Source organism: Rhodnius prolixus, unplaced genomic scaffold (assembly GCF_049639745.1).
Source record: "Rhodnius prolixus isolate KJV_2025 unplaced genomic scaffold, Rpr scaffold_3, whole genome shotgun sequence".
Lineage (NCBI taxonomy): Eukaryota > Metazoa > Arthropoda > Insecta > Hemiptera > Reduviidae > Rhodnius > Rhodnius prolixus.
In genome coordinates this window covers 23,000,119-23,020,007 of record NW_027411603.1, presented here as the reverse complement: position 1 = coordinate 23,020,007, position 19,889 = coordinate 23,000,119, and the positions used below count along the sequence as shown (strand labels likewise).

Genomic DNA, 19,889 nt, shown 5'->3' with positions numbered 1-19,889 from the left:
ATAGTTCACTCTTAAGGAAGGAAAGAAATTTTTAAATTAAATCTCAGGGAGTGGCTCAGGCCTTTGATCGAGTCTGGCACCCAGGACTATTGTGGAAGTTAAAGAGTGCTCTTCCATCAACTTATTACTTGATTATACTATCATTTCTTACCTACCGCTTCTTTAAGATAAGTTGTGGATCTGCCTCTTCCGACTACTCTCTGGCACGGGCTGGTGTACCTCAAGGAAGTATTCTCGGACCGCTTCTCTATACTGAGTACACATCTGACCTACCAACTGACTCAAACACACTGCTCTGCACTTACGCTGACGATACTGCTATTCTCTCTTCTAACTCAGACGCCGCTACAGCCTCCTCTCATCTACAATATCATCTAAACAAACTTGAACCCTGGGCCAAAAAGTGGAGAGTCAAATTCAATACTCAAAAGTGCGAACAAATAACTTTTACTCTGCGTCGTAATTCTTGTCCCACTTTAAATTTTAACTCAATTCCTCTTCCTACTACTAATTTAGTTCGCTACCTTGGGATGTACATCGACAAAAGACTAACGTGGAATCCGCACACTAAACTGAAAAGACTAGAACTCAACCGACGAAACAAATTACTGTTACGACTAATTGGCAGACAATCCAAACTACCACTGGAACATAAACGACTAATATACAACAGTGTACTTAAACCGATCTGGACTTACGGACTTGAGCTGTGGGGTTCAACCAAACATTCCAATTCACAAAGAATACAGTCCTTCCAATCAAAAATTCTCCGACAGATTACAAATTCGCCATTTTATGTGTCTAACTCTACTCTCCATAACGATCTCAAAATCTCATACATAACTGACGAATCTAAATCTAAGTATAGAAAATTCTTTGACTCTCTTCCATTCTGTACCAATCCTCTTGTTCTAAATCTCGCCTCCACAACGATTCCAGATCGTCCTCCACGACGACTGAAACGCTGTTGGCCTCGTGACAATCTCCAGTAATGTAAGAAACTCCAGCGAGAGTGTTGCCGGTGGGCAGCTTCTCTCCTCAAGTTGATCCAGTCAGGAAGACTTCTTTTATCGTATTCACTTATTACGAATTCTATTCTTTGTAGATTGTGAATATCAAATAAATTAAAAAAAAAAAAAAAAAAAAATCTCAGGGAGGCGCGATTTCAAGATAATTATCCTAGTTAGATGACCTTAAGATTAAAAAGCAGTTTACATAAAGAACTGGCTGGTACGTAATTATACCTTTAAAATTGGAATTTACACTTACTTTTTTTGCATTCTAAAGCTCCGTAAAGTGTTGAATAAATCAAACACTTCCAAAAAACAGTACAATTTTTTTGTTTAATAAACATCATAATCAACTTTTACTTCTGCATCATCACAATATTTGGAAGAACCAAAAGTAAGGAAAGCAGTATTGACGCAAGGTTGAAGCAATTGAAGCAACCACTTCACTTTTTCTAATGTATAAAGATTTCTTTCCGTCAAATAATTTATTTACTAATAAATGATTGATTGAACTATTGAAAACATCATGGAAATACCAGCAAGTAGAAAACTTTGCTGTAGAATAAATTCTTCAATATTAAATAAAAGCAGTATTGCGCGAGTGTTTTCCTTGAAGTCGCTCAGGCGTTCGACAGGGTGTGGCACGAGGGACTACTGTTTAAGCTGAGGGAGATTCTGCCTCATACTTACTACCTCATCCTCAAATCTTACCTAAAAGATCGATATTTCAGAGTCAACTGTGGAGCAACAGACTCTGATATCCATCTAGCTCGAGCTGGTGTTACTCAGGGCAGTGTCCTAGGTCCTCTTCTTTACACCTTATATACAGCAGACATACCTCAACATCCAAATACCATTCTTTCTACCTTTGCTGAAGATACTGCAATCTTATCTCCTCATTCCGATCCTCTTATCGCTACACGAACTCTACAAACACACATCAACCACTTACAGGACTGGCTTTTCAAATGGAGAATCAAAGCCAACGTTACGAAGTCAAAGTTTATAGTATTTACTCTCAGACGGAAAATCCTACCTCCCATCATCTTGAACCAAACTCCTGTACCAACTATGGACAAAGTACGCTACCTTGGACTGCACCTAGACAAACGGTTGACATGGAATCCCCCATACTAGACTGAAAAGACAAGAAACTAACCAACGCTACAAACTTCTCGCCAGACTACTTGACAAACGTTCAAACTTAACCTACATAACAAGAGACACTTATATCTACTGTTACTGCGACCTATTTAATCATACGGCTTCGAAGTATGGGGGATCGACTAAGCTTTCCAACTCACTACGCCTCCAGGCATTACAGTCAAAAATACTTCGAAAACTTCTTAACGCTCCGTTCTATGTATCTAACCTCCAGTATCCATAATGACCTCAAAATCCCTTTCATTACAGATCTTGCTAACACTCGTTTTCTCAAATTTCATTCCTCTACAGCAGCTCATCCTAACCCTCTCATAGAACACCTATCTCTTCCTCCACATTACCAGGTAATCCTCTAAGGAGATTGAAGAGAAGATGTCCTCGTGATCTTCTCTCATCGTGAGAGCAGTGTAGCTGAGCACGTTACTGGAGTGGCACCATATTTGCTTGTTGCAACAACCGTTGCAGCGGTAAATCCCAATAAAATATTTTAAAAAAAATAAATACCTAAATAAATTTTAAAAAAAATCTACTTTCATGATAAATAATTTATGAACAATCGTCTTTCGTATTGAATAAATTTAAATATTTACTAAAAGTGAAGACAATGAGACTCTTACTGGCGAACAAAACCAAGGCTTAATCATAAATATGCATATGCAACATCCAAATGCAAGCAAAACCTAGAAATTACATCCGTACCATGTGTTTACATTCTGCTGAAAATAAACAGGAAATAAGTAAATATGACGTAACAAAATGTAGACTCTTCCTCTGTTTATTTTACAAAAAAATTGCACACATTTCCCATTTCTTTAGGTTAACTTTTTAAACATTGTTTATGCTAGTTTTGGTAACGTAAATAAATAGCTATTGACCGTTTTATAAATAAAATTAAGACCTTAATTTAAAAAAAATATTTCTGCTCGATTATTATACGATACACATAACAATATGATTGGCGGAAAGAATTGTTACAGTTCCTTCCACAACTACGGGGAGCCAATTAACCATTACTAGAGGAAATAGTTTATCGTTTTTGGTGAATGGATTCATTAATCCGAAAGGAAGAAAAAATAATAATGCCAATTTTTAGTCATGATTTCTTTATTTTGGCCAAATTTTCGATCCAGGGACTAGTCAGAGGTGATACAACTTTATTGTATCACGGGCGCATTTGTGATTGCAAAAGAAGTGTGGCAGGTGTAATCGGATTTGAAAGAAAAATAAATGTAAAAAAAAATCATACTTAGTTATGATAGCATAAAAAAAGTTATCAGTTATGCAATTTAGCAAATTTTACGAAATAATAATTTGAAAATTAAGTAAACTTTGTATTTTCTTTAATTTTATTCATTTTTTGTGCACCATTTTAAGACATTGGCGTAGGCGAATGTAAAGTGGGCACAAGGTTGATATCGCCCGGACTAGATACAACTTCAGGGCTTTTGCTTGTTGACAAATTATAATCTATAACATTTTTAACATAGAAGATTGGTGTGTCTTCTTCTTGAAGTATTCATTTTTAGTACCTAAACAGTCCGGAACAGAAGATACACCAGCCTTTAATGTTAAAAATGTAAAACAAATTGTTAGTAGGCGTAAGCCCTGAAGCTGACCTTGTTCCTTAGGTGCGAAAGTTTGGCAAACAAATTATGATTGAAATTAGCAATAATCTTTTCTTCTTACTGCGGAAAATGCAGAAAATCACTCTAATTTTTTCTCTCAAGAGATTTGCGTTCTCTTTAGAGGAAAAGTCTCCATTTTGTTTTTGGTAAACAAAATAAATAAATAAGACCTGAAAATAAAATTGATTAAAACGTTCGTGGCAATAATGATAAAGAATAAACTTAACCATTTCATATTTCAGCTTCATTGAGCATACTGGAATTTGTTTTTCAAAAAAGGTGGCAATTTCCACCATTACAGTCCGTCTTTATAGTTGCTGCAATGATCAAAAATTATCTTTTACAGGACTTGCATAATAAATTTCTACATCTTTAACGTATTAAATCTGTATAGAAACTATGCAGACAAAATGCAGAATTATAACCGGTTTAATCGAGATAAAGAAAATGTTGAGCTGCTGGTTCTTTATTGGTGGTTTTTTTAGTTTAAGGAATCGTATGCAAATATTATGTGACTCCAAAGACCTTGGCCGTTCGCAGACTGTTGTACACGTTTTATTTTGCTTTAATTCCCCTCGAAAATTTCGTTAATAATAACTAGTATTTCTCTTTTATGATTTAGTAGAAATATTATTTTTTAAAACCGAAGAAAGACAAATTTTAAAGTCTCTATAAAAGTTCTGTTTCTGGAAAATAGAGCGATCTAGCGTTTCCCAATCTTTTTACTGCATCTATTTCTTGAAGTAGTACCTGATTGTATAGTTAGTAGTTACTATTATAAATAAAATTGGTATATCAGTATAATACTTCATTTAACTTGATAGCACTTATTAAAATTTAAGCCTTGTATTAACTGCCTAAAAAATGTTTTTTATGTCGCGCTAAAAGTCATTTCTAAATGCGACAAAAATCGTAAAAATAAATAATTAAAAATTTCATCTAAAACTTTATAAAATACGAAAAATTTAAATAATATTCAATTAAATAATAGTCTTATCGATCAGAGATCAATATTAATTTATCGATTTCAATATTGTTTGAATTTATAACTTTAAAAAGTAAGAAAGACTAGCACTAGGAACAAATAATGAAATTGGTTTTTAAAAAAATTAAGGAAATCAAATTAATTTGAATTTGATTTTATTCTAGTATAAATATCCACTAAATAATATTGTAAGCAATAATTTATTTTAACAATTCAAATCGATTTTAACAATTTTTGTTTTTCACGCCTTTGCGACCCGAAGATTAAGGGAAAGCTGGCTTTCGATGATAACGCAACGAGAAATTAGACGAAATTAGACAATTGTATTAGAATTAAATAAAACTGGGTTCACTAATTCAGTTAGTTTTTTCATTTAGTAATTTTTATGATATTCATGGTATTCCTTAAGTATATATTTATATTTAGAGTCATTTATTGTGAAAGTAGGTTCTGTATTCTGCCTACCGGGACGTAGTCCGTCAGATTTTAAAAAGCCTTAAGTCTTTGGAGTTTCAATTCTTCATTTGTTTTAAATTTTAGGTAAATTTGTGATAAATATTAAGGAGGAATATTTAAAAAAATTATTATTAATAAATTCTATATCTTTAATAGAGGATACTTCTACCTTGCAAGCCTAACTGAGTTCGTATCTAGGCCAATTCAATCACCACATTCCAACAACTTATAAAGCAAGTAACTGAATAAACTTGAATTCTAAGCCCTGATTTATCTAAAATTTTGTAGGTCCAATTTTTGACATCGCAAAGTATATGCAGTTCAATTAAATACATTCTTTTAGACAGCTAATTCTTTTAATAAAGCATTTATAAACTGGACAGACTAGTAACTGATCTTTAAATGAGAGTATCGTAATTAAATTATTCTAGTTATCGCGTTTAAATGCTTCATTTTTAAGCTTTCTTATCGTACACCAACATTTTCATTTATTTGTGGTTATAGTTCTGCTTTTGCCATCATACAGCTAAGTTTTAGCTTAATTTATAATAAGTACTACCTCCTAATTAGCTTGCATACAACAGTTATGAGTATAAGCAATGTCCTAAGGTAGATTAGTATTTTAAATTTAATAAATAGATAATTTAATTGTTGTTCATTCTTTTTGGTGACTGATTCATAGTTTCAATGGGATTGAAAAAATAACTGCCATTTCAGACTAGAAAAATTAATTTTGCCGAGCTTTCGACCTAGGGACTAGGTCATCTTCAGGGCTAGTTTAGAAAGTAATACTATTACATTTCAGGGTTGGTGTGTCTTCTGTCTTGTCTGTTCATGGACCTAGGTCGAAAGCTCGGCAAAATAAATTTTTCTAGACTGAAATGGCAGTTATTTTTTCAATCTCATAGATAATTTAATAAATAATTCAGGTTTAAGAGCGAAAGGCAAAGATAAGTTCCATGTGTTTATCGAGCAATTTTGAGCATAAATTAGTATTACCTTAACTTGTTAGCTGAAAAACACCGCCCCATTTTAAATTTAATTAGATTTTCTTAGCTGCGTCAGTCTACAATTTTGATTGGACAGCAAAGCTGCTGAGGATATAGTAGTAAAACTATTGTTGAGAGTTTAAAGCCCCTCCCAATTCTGAGATATAGTAGGGAAATCGCCGAACAAACAGGAAATCTGAATATAAGCTAGGCTAGATTCTAGACGAAATCTTCACAGCATCCTTAAGTCCTCATTATGACTGAACAGCCCGAAAAATCGATCACCATCAACTACTAATGGACTTAGGCGCCACGGTAGCCGAGCGGGGTTAAGAGGCGAGACCTGCAAAGCTAATATGCACTGCGGTACTGGGTTCGATTCACGGTCTTGGCCTTGGATTTTATTTAATGGTTAAATGAGAAATAGTAAAGTACGTTTGCAAGTCGCCTCCGTCCACGACACCTAATTGGTAGTTGGACGTTAAGCCCCGTCTGAAAAAATAGGCGATTACTTTACTTACTAATGGACTTACAGAGTAATAATACTCTCACAAAAGTTGAGATATAGGAAAATTTATAAATCTTCTTTTTCTTAGAAATGTTTTAAAGTAATTGCTGCATTTTACTGAAAAGTATGGTTACAGCTACCATCTGGGAAATTTTGAATAATTGGAATTTTCTTTCTAGAGGATTATCTAGTGAGTGCAGAATTATCGAACTTGGACCACTTAGATTCCTAAAATCTCATCAACTTCTAGAGCACGAAACTATCTTTAATGGATGCAGCGACTCTTATTTTGTTAATCTGAGTGCAAATAATATCGATAATAAAATAAATCAAATCCAGTCGAATTCTTCTTTTAAAAAATTTCTTTACTGGACAAAGTTTATGTTTTTTAATAAACAGGGTATCGAAATATAACTGAACAAATCCTTAGCCAAAGATGAATCAGGATAAAGGAATCTTATCTTTTCTTCGCTTTTAAATTATTAAAAACATTCTTTTAACAACTTATTAATAAAAAAAAATAGGAAAATATAATCACCTTGTACGCTTGCCAGTGTGATGTTTGGATAGAGACTGTGGAACCTGAAATAGAAAAGCGATAATTGATTGTTTAGCGATAATTTTAAATTAATATTTTGACATTTCTGTGGATCGACGAACAAGTCCTGAGCTGATTATGAACGATCGAGCTGAATTAGTTAGCTATATTTAACCTAACTCTTTAGTCTGTTCGAGCGTGAACTCAAATCGATTGATTAGTGAACTATCAAATGGCAAATTATCCTTCCCTAGTTTAAAGCACCAGGCACTTCAAATACATAGTTCCTAAATGTTCATTGATAAGTACCACACTCCATTTCTCCTTCGTGAAGATTTTTCCAAATTTTTTGGGAAATTTGAGAATTAAGAAGCTAGCAATAAATTTTGAAAGGCTAAATGGTAGTTCAATGAAGAAGATCAAGGAATAACTAAGGATGCCAAAAGCTAGGCAATTTTTCTTTACCTGGAAGTGTGGACGGCCGACATTTTGGGATGACCACTCCCAAAAACCTTGATCGGCCATCTCCCCAGAGTGCGGTACAACCACATCCACTGTCTTGTATTTACGATACGAAGGCTTTCTTAGGAGATGAAATGCCCTACTAAGGTCACATCAAATAAGAAAAGCTACGTATACCGAGTGACGTCCTGAACCTCAGAGGCTTCATGCTCTACACGGACTTCTCTGTGGCACCGATTCTTCGGCATGTGTGTCGCATAACGCCTTTGGATGGACTTGGTAAGCGGTGATAAAACGGAATATCACTTACTAACGCCGTATCCTTCCTTTCCCTTTCTTAAAAACATCTTTTCCAGATATTCTAAAGATCACTCCGTTTAAGCACCTCTTATCAAGTTGGAGAGTTTTCTGACTGAGTGTAACTACAATCTTGACTACGGGATGAGTTCTCATACTAATTCTATTGTCTTACTCTTAGAGCATCCCGTTCGAGTGGCACCATGAGAAGGTGAAGATCAGATAAACTTTGTTAACACAGTTAGATTGAATTTGGTCGAAGAAGGAGTAAGTTTGCCAGAAGGTCTTGTCTATAATGTGGTTGATAGAGTGCATAGAATGCCAGCTGTTAGACAGCACATTAATTATATTATTGATAGCACACAAAAATGATAGTCTCACGCATATTTATGGTATCCCTGACTGGTTTCAGATTCTCATCTATTATCAGAGATAGATTAATCGGTTTGATGTAGATATTTCAACTTCACTTACGTTACAACGGATAAAATCAAAAATATTAACAGCACTGCAGGTCTAACCATATTTTCAGAATTATCATTTACTTGTAACTCTTTGAAAAGGCTGGTTTAATACTTGCTTACAAGAGTTGTCCCAGGGGATAGAAAATAAGCCCCACTATAAAAAAGGCCATTATTAAGTCTACTGAAACTTTATCCCTGGATTAAAAATAAAATGAAAATATATTAGGGAATGCTCCAATAAATACTTTTTTGTATGCGTTTTAGAATTATTATTTTTTTACGTTTAAAGCATCTGAGAAGTTAGAGTCAGGAGTGGTGATAATATAGGATCAAATTAAAACACCTGTCTGTACGTAAGTAAACTCTATGAGCTGCCCGCAGAGCCTAACAAAGTCTTGTTTAAGAATTTATAATATCTAGTTGGGCTACAAAGCAGATCAACTTCTCAGATCAGTTACCTAGACAACCATAGTTTAAGGGAACTGTCACTAATAAATGGGTTGTTACGACAATAAGCAGGCTGAGAGCGAACCACGCGGTGTGTGGATCCGTATCTTCACAGGATCAACAAAAGGTCCTCTCCTCTTTGCATAGATTGCAATGAGGAGGAGGATTTCAAACATCTAATAATGATATGTCCACGTTATGTGGTAGAAAGGAAGCGAATGTTTGACAACATATACAGGTATTTAGATGCACCATTTGGCTACGAAGACATAATATTCGCCACCAACATCTATGTGCTCAAATCTGTAGCAGAGCTAGCAATGAAATATGAATGTATTTAAAAGTTATGGAATGAATGCAAGAAAATGATTACAGAAGGATTACGTGATTTTAAATTTGGTTAAGCTATAAGGATGGCAGGAATATAAAGTACTGATCCATCCATTCATTGTAGTATATGTAAATAGTTGTATATAGTAGAGGGATGAATGAGTGAAGCGAATGTATTTATAAGTAAGAATGGAGAGTGAGTGATATTCTAGTGATAAGCACCTAGACGATGCTGACTGCATGGCGAAAGCCAATGCCAAAAAAAGAAAAAAGAAGAAGAACTTCTCAGATCGAAGTAAAAACCACATTATCCAATTTCCTCATTGTAAGCTAACTTTTTATGCCACCTGTTTATTACAATATTTTGTTTAGTGCAAAGAATGAAAACAACCACTAGGTTTAGACGAAAGATTGACCGTTCTACAAACTCAACCAGAAACTACCGTTATTATATCTTTTTTCAAATTCTATAAAATAGTTAAAGAAAGCCTTTCAAACACCGCCTAACTAATGACTAGAATTCACCATTTTAACGGTGTTTTCTAAGATTTTATGATAAGCTACATCTAACATATTCTACCATTGGTGGGTGAAAGATTCCAAATATTCTACTTTATCTAAATAGAATTTCATTTCCTATTTCTGTCCGAATTCAAAATATTATTCATCAACAAAGTACTCAAATGTGACCCTAGGCCAACCGTAAAGACAATATTACAAGCAACTTATCATAACTTAACGATATTTTGCCTAACGTAGACATAAACTATTGAACTATAGTTTCAACCAAGCCTTCTAATTCCCGACTAATCCCATTCTTTCTAATCTAAAAAATTTAAAAAATATTGTTAATTCTAAATTTTATGTATAGAAATCTAATTCTACACCAAAACCTCAATATTTATATCATTTTCGAAATAGTTACAAGCTAAAAAATCTATAAGACGATCTGCGATCAGCCTTAACCAGTGGTCTGCCAGCTAGATTTCTCGCCCCTAACACATGACAAAGCGACTGAAACGTTGAGGCCTCTTAACTTCTTTTATTAAGTCAGTGAAAAGTAAGCGTGTGTGTTATATTTGATTGGAGTCTTGGGTTCTAGGTGAATCATTAATCCTTAACTGTCCATCCTATCTTGCATTTACTGTTATAATTATTATGCAGTTGTAAAGAAGAATAAATATTAGCGAAATAAATAAAAGTTGGGCTACTCCCAATCCTTCGAAGGCCCATAACCTGTGAAGACCCCATTACTGGCAGCTACTAGGTTACTAGAATCAGAGAATAAAGATGAAAATAAGAGAAATGGACATGAATTGGCTCCAACTTAAATCTTGCGCCCAGTTGGATGTGATATATAAAGAATGTTAAGAATTCTTTCGAGTATATCAAATGGAGCAGGCAAGATCGCTGGGAGATTGTAAGGAACACGCTGTTCACGCTGGACATGTCCTAGTGACAACGCCACTTGTTCTAATAATTAGATAATTTGGCAGCAATACCATGGGGTGTGCCCGCTCTGTGTACAATGCAGATTAAGGGTATCAGGGAATGGAGGCAGTACAGAGAGTCTAGCTTATAAACCAGCCTCTGACAGGATTTGAGAAGCCACTGCAACGAAGCTGGATCAAGATAAACCAGTGTTAAGGATTAAATGTGAGGAATTAGGGTTTTCTATTGGGCAGTTTAGAGCCCTAGGTCCTATTTCTTAGGGCTCTCGTTTCGAATAATAATAAAAGTTCACTCAAAAAACAATCATTTAACTTCTTTTGATTTAAGGATAATCTTTAAATTTATGTTGTAAATTAAAAATAAATGAAGGACCATAAAATTACAACATGGCAGATCTATTTGTCACTCTAGGAAAATTCCATACGTGGCAGTTCTTGGAGAGAGGTACGTTAAATACAAGTGTAATTGTCGGTTTCCACAAAGTTTAATCAAGAATTAAATATGATTGAAATGTTTAGAATTAGAGGAAACTGAAAATAATTAGAACCTAAAAGTGACAAAAGAAAGATATCGAAGTGGGAGATTAACGAAGGTGAAAGAAGACTGGCAGAAGTCTTTGGGGTTTAGCGAAAATGGGTACTGAGATAACTAAAGAACAAAACTTTCTAAGTTCAGCAATCTCATATCGATTTTTGTTAAAACTCAATTTTCAATGTTTGCAGTGTGTGATAATCGATCTTACAAATAAAAGAGTTATCTTATACTATGTTTTATGCGCTTTCTTGGTCTCTTAGATCTTATTTCCAAAAGGTTGCTCATCAGCGCTCTACCAAGATCAAATTAAGAAAGCACGAATTATTATGGGAAATAAATAAGATTTATTACTAATTATATCAGTTCGAATGGTGTGTTAACGTTCAGCGATGTTATAAAGATTTAAAGAAAGATTTATAGTAAAAAAAAAAGGTAAGGCGAATATACAATAAAGAAGAGTATCATATTTATATGTACGTCGGCGAAAGGTAAATCCCCCTAGCCGTTTTCTGAAACGGCGTTATATGGTGAACAGCAGAGGAGATTGCCGCCGTGGTTGTAGGAAGTAGAGGAGGATTGGCTTGTTGTTGGGGGAAACGCTGGAACTGAATTTGAATATAGAATAGTCTGGGATGTGTTTTAGTCTCCTAGAGGCAGATAGAGGGTTGCATGACGAACAGGCTGGGTATGGAAGCGCCGAGAGGAGGCTGCGCGGGCGCATCAACCCTCCTCTTGGCGCTTCCATTAATTCACACTGTATGCCTCCTCTTCGAGATCGTTCGCCATCTCTCTCTCTCTTGGTTCCCCCAGCACTCTAGTTTGTTCTCTCTCTCGGCACCATTATAGCGGCTCTCTCTCCAACTTCATCTTATTCCGCCACTCGCCAGCTCACTTTAAGATCCATTTTAAAATAATCAATAATTTAAACTTTGTTTTAACAAAAATAATACGACCTATATCTGAAATTTTATTTTTATGAACTTACTTCATTCAATGATTATTACAGCCTATTATCACTTATCTGACTAAATAATTATGGTTTAATAGCTTCACAAAATCATGCCTCATCTATTTATGATGGATTTATCACTTGAGTCTTTACGCCATTCATCGCAATTTTTTTTTTTTTGAATGAAAATCAAGCTTAATCCAAGATTATATTGCTCAGACACTCCGTCTTCAATGTACTTATCCAACGTAAGCAATAGATTGAGTTTCTGACTTAAGAGAGCATTTTTTATATTTTTTTCAATATAAAATTTGCCTCCAAAAAGAATGAGGAATATCTTAACCCTCCAGATACCAAGTTATTCAATATCTCTTTTTATACAAGCGGATTATCCTCGACACCACACATTTAAATAATACACTATAATTTTAAAGAAATGTTGACAACTATAATGGACAAATAAAGTAATCAAACAGATATTATTAATGAAAAGAATGCTGTAATTGCAAAAAAGCAAAATAAGAAAATTGCTTCCCGCAAAATTTCGTCTGTGAGGTAGTTTAGTGGGTGAAGGACACGTTTTAATCCCTCATTTCTTACCATATTAAATTGGATAGGAAAATATCTTAGATTTTCCAGGACATCAGATCCTTTTATGCAGTCATTCCATAAATCCTTAACCAGTTAAGTGTGTTTGACCAGTATACACGTCAAATCAAATCTCTATTACGGTGTGTTCGATGTGTATACTCGTTGTGAAAAATATAAAATTGCCATTAACTAGAAAAACTCGAAATTTTAATAGAATACAATAAGAATATTATTTGGTGGGATGTTTCCTTTATCTTACCAATAGAACTGCGGTGGGAGTAAGCCAAATGATAAGTGGTTGGTACATGTTTGGTCTCCGCATTAGAGATTGGGAATTACGCACACAAATGAAAGCTCTCAACCCTTGTGCAATGCCGTTTTTACCTTAGATAGAGATTCAGACCTCAGTACGAGCATGATTTCATTTTGCACTGGGTTCAAAGCTCTTTTCTTCCTTGTAAAAGCTCTTGCGTCCCTAGTTAACTAGAGCAATGCATACGTGAAGCGGTACCAAGATCTTTGAATGAGCACAGAATGCTCTGTAATCTCAAGCCCCCAGAGATTGCAAGAAAAAGTTCTTGTAGTGACTTATTATGACGTTTGTAAACTTTTGGTTGTTTTGCCCTGCGTTCGACGTATATACACGTCATTGGCTGATTTTAATTCCGCACAATGTGGGGGGGGGGGTGTTTGAAAACTAAATTCCACGCTTAACCCGTTGCCGCACACTTTTATTTTGATGATCGTGCTCAGAAACACACTTTTTTTTTCTCAATTGTTTACGACTGCCAGATGGAATCAAGTGTAAGTTGTATGTTTGGAAGCAAAAATTATCACATTTGGCCACGGTTTTTCCAAAAAAAACTCTCGACGGCTATAACAGTCATTTGCTCATCATGTCATGTTTTCTCTTTCCAGAACAAATGACGGCAATGACCGTCGTGACGACTATACAGCATTTGCTTTAATTAATTAATTAAGTAATTTATTTATTATAAATATTTATTGTTATATTACGATTATTGGCATTAGTAATAAAAGGTTGGTTTGAAGAGGTATTTAATGTAAGATTTGAATTTGAATTTGAACTGGTGGAAGTACTAGGGAGTGACTGATTAGCTGAGAAGTGGGGTTGCCCTTGTAGAGTCAGCTGTGCAGTGTCCTGTTTGGCGGCCATGGATCTTTCTATATAACCTTCTGCTACAGTTGAACTTTTCCAACCTCCATGTTTTTATAACTTGTATCAAGTCGCCTCAAATATTTCGGAGCGATAAGGCATGCGAAAACGCATAAAAAAACAATTGATATGCTGCCTGACATGCTGTACCTTTCTTTTTTTAATGTATTATTCAATAATTAACAAGTGTATGCGTTAGTACACTTCGTACTAACGCTGTACTTTTTTTTATTAATTAAATGTGCACGACGGCTATAGACGTCGTTTGCCTACATATCAACAAAGATCGGACGGCTATAGCCGTCATTTGCGGCAACGGGTTAACTGGTTTTAGGTTAGAAGCAAATTTAAACTCCACTCTACTCAGTCATTCCTAGTTTTCTGCAACATCTAGTTATTACGTCAATATTGCTTTTTCTTAAAAATAATTACATTTTATTTTATTTTTTTAATTTACCTATTTGCAAAATTCGTAAGTGTGGAGTCCACTTTGTCTACTGAAAGTTCTACTTGATGTCATCACATAGTTCATTCACTCCAGCTGGCACTTCTGAATTCATGACATCACTGTAACAGAAATTAAAATAAAGATCAAATATTAAGCATTAAAACGAGCATTTATTAAGTTTAGGGGCTTATTTAAATAATTTAAAAAGAATACCGCAATGAAGGAGCAGAGTGAGTACGACAGAATAATTATTTGCAATGAAAAGAAAAACCACAAGAAACCAAAAAAGAAAAGAAAAACTTGCGATTAAAACCAAAACAAAAAAATAGTTCCTAAACTGTTCGCAAGTATTCAATTGGCCAGCCAACAGATCTGCAAACATACATACAGTTGAGTAAATAGAGAGATTATTTGTTAAAGAAAGGGAATACATTAAATACATTTATTATCCTGCTGTTAAATTTATGATCAAGATAAAAATCCACTTGTACTGGCCATAAAAATATAATTTATTATCTAAACAATGTAAACGAAATCTATATGAGAAGTAATGTTTGATATGTAGAATCTTTTTTTACTATTTTTTTTTTCTTTTTTTGGAATCATTATCTTGTTTTTCCCCTATTATCGCGTTGTGTGATAATTAGTGATAATTTTATTTTATGAATTGGAACAATATCTAGTCAGCACTGCGTTTACTTGTTTTTTATTTTCTCTCAACATGGCCGCGAATAAATTAGAACAAAAAATGTATTTTTCCAGCCCTAAATACCCCAAGTAAAATAAATGAAAAGGCTTCTACTACTAAGTACATAATACGATCAATTTTATGAGAATCTTTTCTAATTTCCTCTAGTTTTTCAGTAGAAGATGATTACGTCTCTGCCAGATGGAGTAGCAAGCGGACTTGCTAGCAGAAATCCTACACTATTTAAAATGAATACATAAAACGAAAAAAATGAATCCAAAAACAGAAATGATTGTGGAAAGCTAATAAATCATGCGCGATGTTAGATATTACATTTCTCTTGAGGCTACGAGCGCTATCCGTTTGGGACTAAATCCGATATAAAAATTTTCACCAAAAACTCTCACTTCATCCCAACCCTTTAGCTGCAAACTTGTCTTCAACTACGCTACCCTCCAATCCTCGAAGACGGCTGAGGCGCCGTTGGCCCCGTGACCAACTGGGTGACTAATGGCGGCCATCACTGGATGACCGTCATTCACGTCTGCCACGTTACTACATTATCTCATTTACTTATTGTACCTTGTAGATACAGGTGTAAATTTCATTAAAAGGATAAATAAATAAAAATTAAAGTTGATGATACTGGGAATTTATCTACTAACAAAGAGAAATTAATATATAGGACATAGAAATCTTCAGTCCCATCTCATCTCTGCAGAAAAATGATTTAAAAAAAATGGGCTATAAAACGGTAGAGCTATAATTTATATTCTAACAATATTCAGCTCTTATCTCTCTGACAGATTCTTTCAAGTTCTTCAAGGCACTACTCACTCTTCCATCTATCCTGTCCTTAGTGGTGTACAACAGGGAAGTGTCTTAGCTCCTCTACTTTACACAATCTACACTGTCGACTTACCTTCTAACCTTAATACCTCTATTTACACCTTCGCTGACGACACTGCCATTCTCTCCACACACCTATCCTCGCAGTACGCTCACTACAGTCCCACCTTCACTCAATACAACCTTGGTTAGAAAACTGGCGTATAAAACTTAACCCAACTAAGTCTAAATACATAGTCTTCACACTCAAACGTCAAACTCCACCACCTGTCTTCTTACATCATACACCTATCCCACCAGCCGACCATGTGCGGTACCTTGGAATGTACCTAGATAAGAGACTTACCTGGAACCCCCATACAAGACTTAAACGTACCGAACTAAACAAACGATACAAACTTCTAGCCAGTCTACTCGACAAACGCTCAAAACTCTCACTACAGAACAAACGACGACTCTATACAGCTCTTCTCACACCAATATGGACTTACGGACTCGAACTTTACGGAACAGCTAAAAAATCAAACATCAATAGACTGCAAACAATCCAATCCAAAATACTCCGCCGCATTCTATGTTAGCAACCACACAATCCACTAACCGCTCGGCTACCATGGCGCCGAGAACCGGAAAGATTTTTTAATGAGTAAAATTTATGTATTCTAAACGAAATGAAAGCTACACTTTTATTGTTGCATTGAAAATGAGTGATTATTATAAAACTCCAAGCTTTGTGATATTTGTTATAAAATACGAGTAGCTGCCATGGCAGGAAATTGGATATATACGTACACTTCCACATTCGTATTTACACTTTCATATAGCATGGGGTCCAGTAATCCCCCATTCATTTGAGCTGGGGCATTTTTCTGCCCCCTCTTGTATTTCTGCCGTTCAAATAATCTGCCGTAAATAAGTCGCCCACATAAATGCACGTACAGGCTAGAGATGGCAGTTTCACCACCCACAAATACAACTACATTGAAACTAATACAATTCTTGATTAAAACCAGAGCGACATAAAGTCTCTTTTGTTTTCCACCAGAATGAAATTGCTTCATTTGAATCGCAATTGGCATTTTTTCCCCTTTTTATTCAAATTCATAATTCTATCATTTTTTTATTTTTTTTAAAGATATATTTTTCCAGACCATTTTTATCGTTGTTAGAGTAGACAGCATTATTGCAGTATATAAATGGAGACATGGAGTACCAGATTAAGGTGAACAACATGGCTGCGACGTGGCAAGGTCACTTAAATATCCCAGAAAAGCATAATTTATTTACAAGACTTGATCCATTCTTTTTGAATACAATAAGATCCAAATTAATTTTTTATTTAATCAAAAACTATTCCAATAAAATTCAGTAATTTCAAAATAAGTGCTTTACAGTTAGGCAAATAATTGTTTAGTTTTGTGGAGGTGTAGGATAACAATGTATTGCGACCTTTGATATTTTGTGTCCCGTCTACTGGTTCCAGCCGAATCTCCGAAGCACCTTATCTAGTCCCAGATATCTCGGAAATTCTAGGAACTGAGAGGATTTCAGGGTGGTATGACCTCCTCTCTAGTGCTTAGTAACTTCTTAAATAGTTGTAATTACATTTAATTACTGTTTAAGTATTGTTACATTCTACACAAAAAATAAAGTGAGTGCAATGATTGGATTTTCTTAAACTCCGTAATTAAAAACATATTTAATTCTTAACAACATCTTCTAGTTTGTAAAACTGTAATTTAAAGAAGAATGGCTCCTAGAGAGAGGAAGTCAAGAAGAACATTCTCTGGTCATCTTCAGGGGTCCTATTAACAATTCTTTGTTTACATCGTTATATCTAAGTTTGTGTTTTAGCCCAGACTGTTTTGGCAAAAATATACAGGGTGTTCATTTTAAGAAGGCTCAAATGCATTTCATGCTTAAACATGAAGCATCTGTTATCAAACAAGAAGGTGCACTTTACTCAACTTGTGAAGCATGTACTGTGCTTTCAAAAGTGCCTCCTCAGATACTGAGAGCAGTTAATAACCTCCTGGCTAACCTGGCTTGCAAGCCAGAGGAGATGTGAAATTAATTTTTAGCCATTTTGGGTAAGCTTGAGAACATCTAAAAAGCTCTTAACATTTGATTTTTCTTAGAAAAATCACTCGGAAAACGACTTATTTCCCGACATTAAGAAAAATACTAGCTTTACTGCCTTGGCAATATTTTTAGTAGAAAGGGGATGAATAAATACATTAAAATGACCTATCGCTTGCTCTTATTTCTCTTTGATAACAAGTTAAAAAATTGAAATATGGTTGTTAAATACCAGATTTTGAAATGGCCTAACACCTTTAATTTTGAGGATATCAAATTGCGGTTTCTTTTATAACTTTTTATACTCTTTAAAACAGTATACATATATGAAAATGGGAGTCAACTGCGAACCCTCACATTTGGTCGTGCGTCAGCCGCGTATGCGTCCAGGAATCTAAAATCAAGTCACATATTCTGAAACTAGAGGTGATGGGCAACAAAATTTTTCCTCTACCACTTTTTGCTTAGATCAACCGTTTAAGCATGAAATGCATTTGTGCCGTCTTAAAATGAACACCCTGTGTATATTTGGCATCTAAGCGAAATTATTAAATTTGTTATTTTTCGCAGTTAAACTCACTCACCTAACATTTTCGGTGCACGATTTTGTAGTACATACTTGCTTTTTTCACAGTGAGTTAGCTTAATATTTCAAAAAGTATGGTGTGTTAAACATTATCAGTTTAATGTGTAATTATCATCACTCTAATCATTTGAGTTTTCGTAAAAATTACGGGCAATTTATTTTACTCCGAATTACGGGAACAATTTTCTCCACCATTATTGTGGACAATTTCATAAGGAAACATGTATATTCCTGGAATAAATTCTCAAAATATTTGTTCACTTTTTACAGTCTGATTTTGAACTAAATGAACGTGTAGCAATGCAAAAGACCACACGTTGTGCGATAAAAATTCCTCCTTAGGGACATATAAGATGATTAAAAAAAGAAGTAGGAGAAGCACTTTCTTTTTCAGTTTATAATAAAAAAAGTAAAAAAAAAGAAGATCTTTTGAAAAAGGGAGATCATTACGATGTGGAGATTATTATGGAGGATTGTCCACATAACCGGACTCCAGATTGTACATATTATTATATAGTTTATGTAATATATTCGGTTAGGGGACAGTGTACACCAGGGAGAGAAGATCTGAAGCAAGTCCAATGTGCTGTATAAAAGGTTGAAGTATTAAAGGAAAATAAAAGAGATAGAGGTAAAAAAAAAGAAGCAGGATAGCCATGGCTGAGGGCAGAATGGAGGAAAGGTTCTATATAAACAGGAGAAACGAGTTACACAGACGTAGTAATACATACAAATGGAGGAGCTAATCCAGCAGGCGCAACTAAATTACACTTAATAAATGTAAATCAGATATGGACGGAGGAGATTGGATATAAACAGGTTGAAGAGAAAGGGGAGAGCAGTGATTGCTCTGTTCTGGTTACACCATCATGATCTCCTTTTCTGGTCTTGGCCACATCCACAATCAACTCAAAATCTTTAGAAATTCCATCTTATTAACAACTATTTCTAAAAACTACTTTTCATATGCAAAATAGATGTAAATTTCTACACAGTAACCTTGCAGATTTCCGCCATCTTCTAAAACAGTTCTCCGTTTATTACATTTGGAAATTAGAGTTGAAATTGAACTCCCTTAAGCCGTAAATTCTGCAGCAAAGAGACAGCTCGCCGTACATCCAATTAAAAATTAACTGCAAAAGTTTTATAATATTTTATCAAAAGATTATCCCAAAAACTGAATCTTACAAATCGTTTTTGGGTGTAATTTTGTTCAATTTATTAAGTAACGTTTAGGAAAAACGTTTTATTGCAGATTTTG

At 34.6% G+C, this 19,889-nt stretch overlaps 1 protein-coding gene across 4 annotated transcripts in view; it reads right to left on the bottom strand.

The window, feature by feature from the left end:
• Abd-B (Homeobox protein abdominal B) overlaps positions 1–19,889 on the bottom strand; it is a 202,489-nt gene that overhangs the window by 31,157 nt on the left and 151,443 nt on the right. For all 4 annotated transcript variants that reach the window (XM_074126788.1, XM_074126791.1, XM_074126787.1 and 1 more), the window contains exons 3-4: positions 14,436–14,545; positions 7,276–7,319 (exon numbers count right to left, since the gene is read on the bottom strand). The gene's annotated coding sequence lies outside the window, so the exon portion shown is untranslated. The remainder of the gene's footprint in view (positions 1–7,275; positions 7,320–14,435; positions 14,546–19,889) is intronic.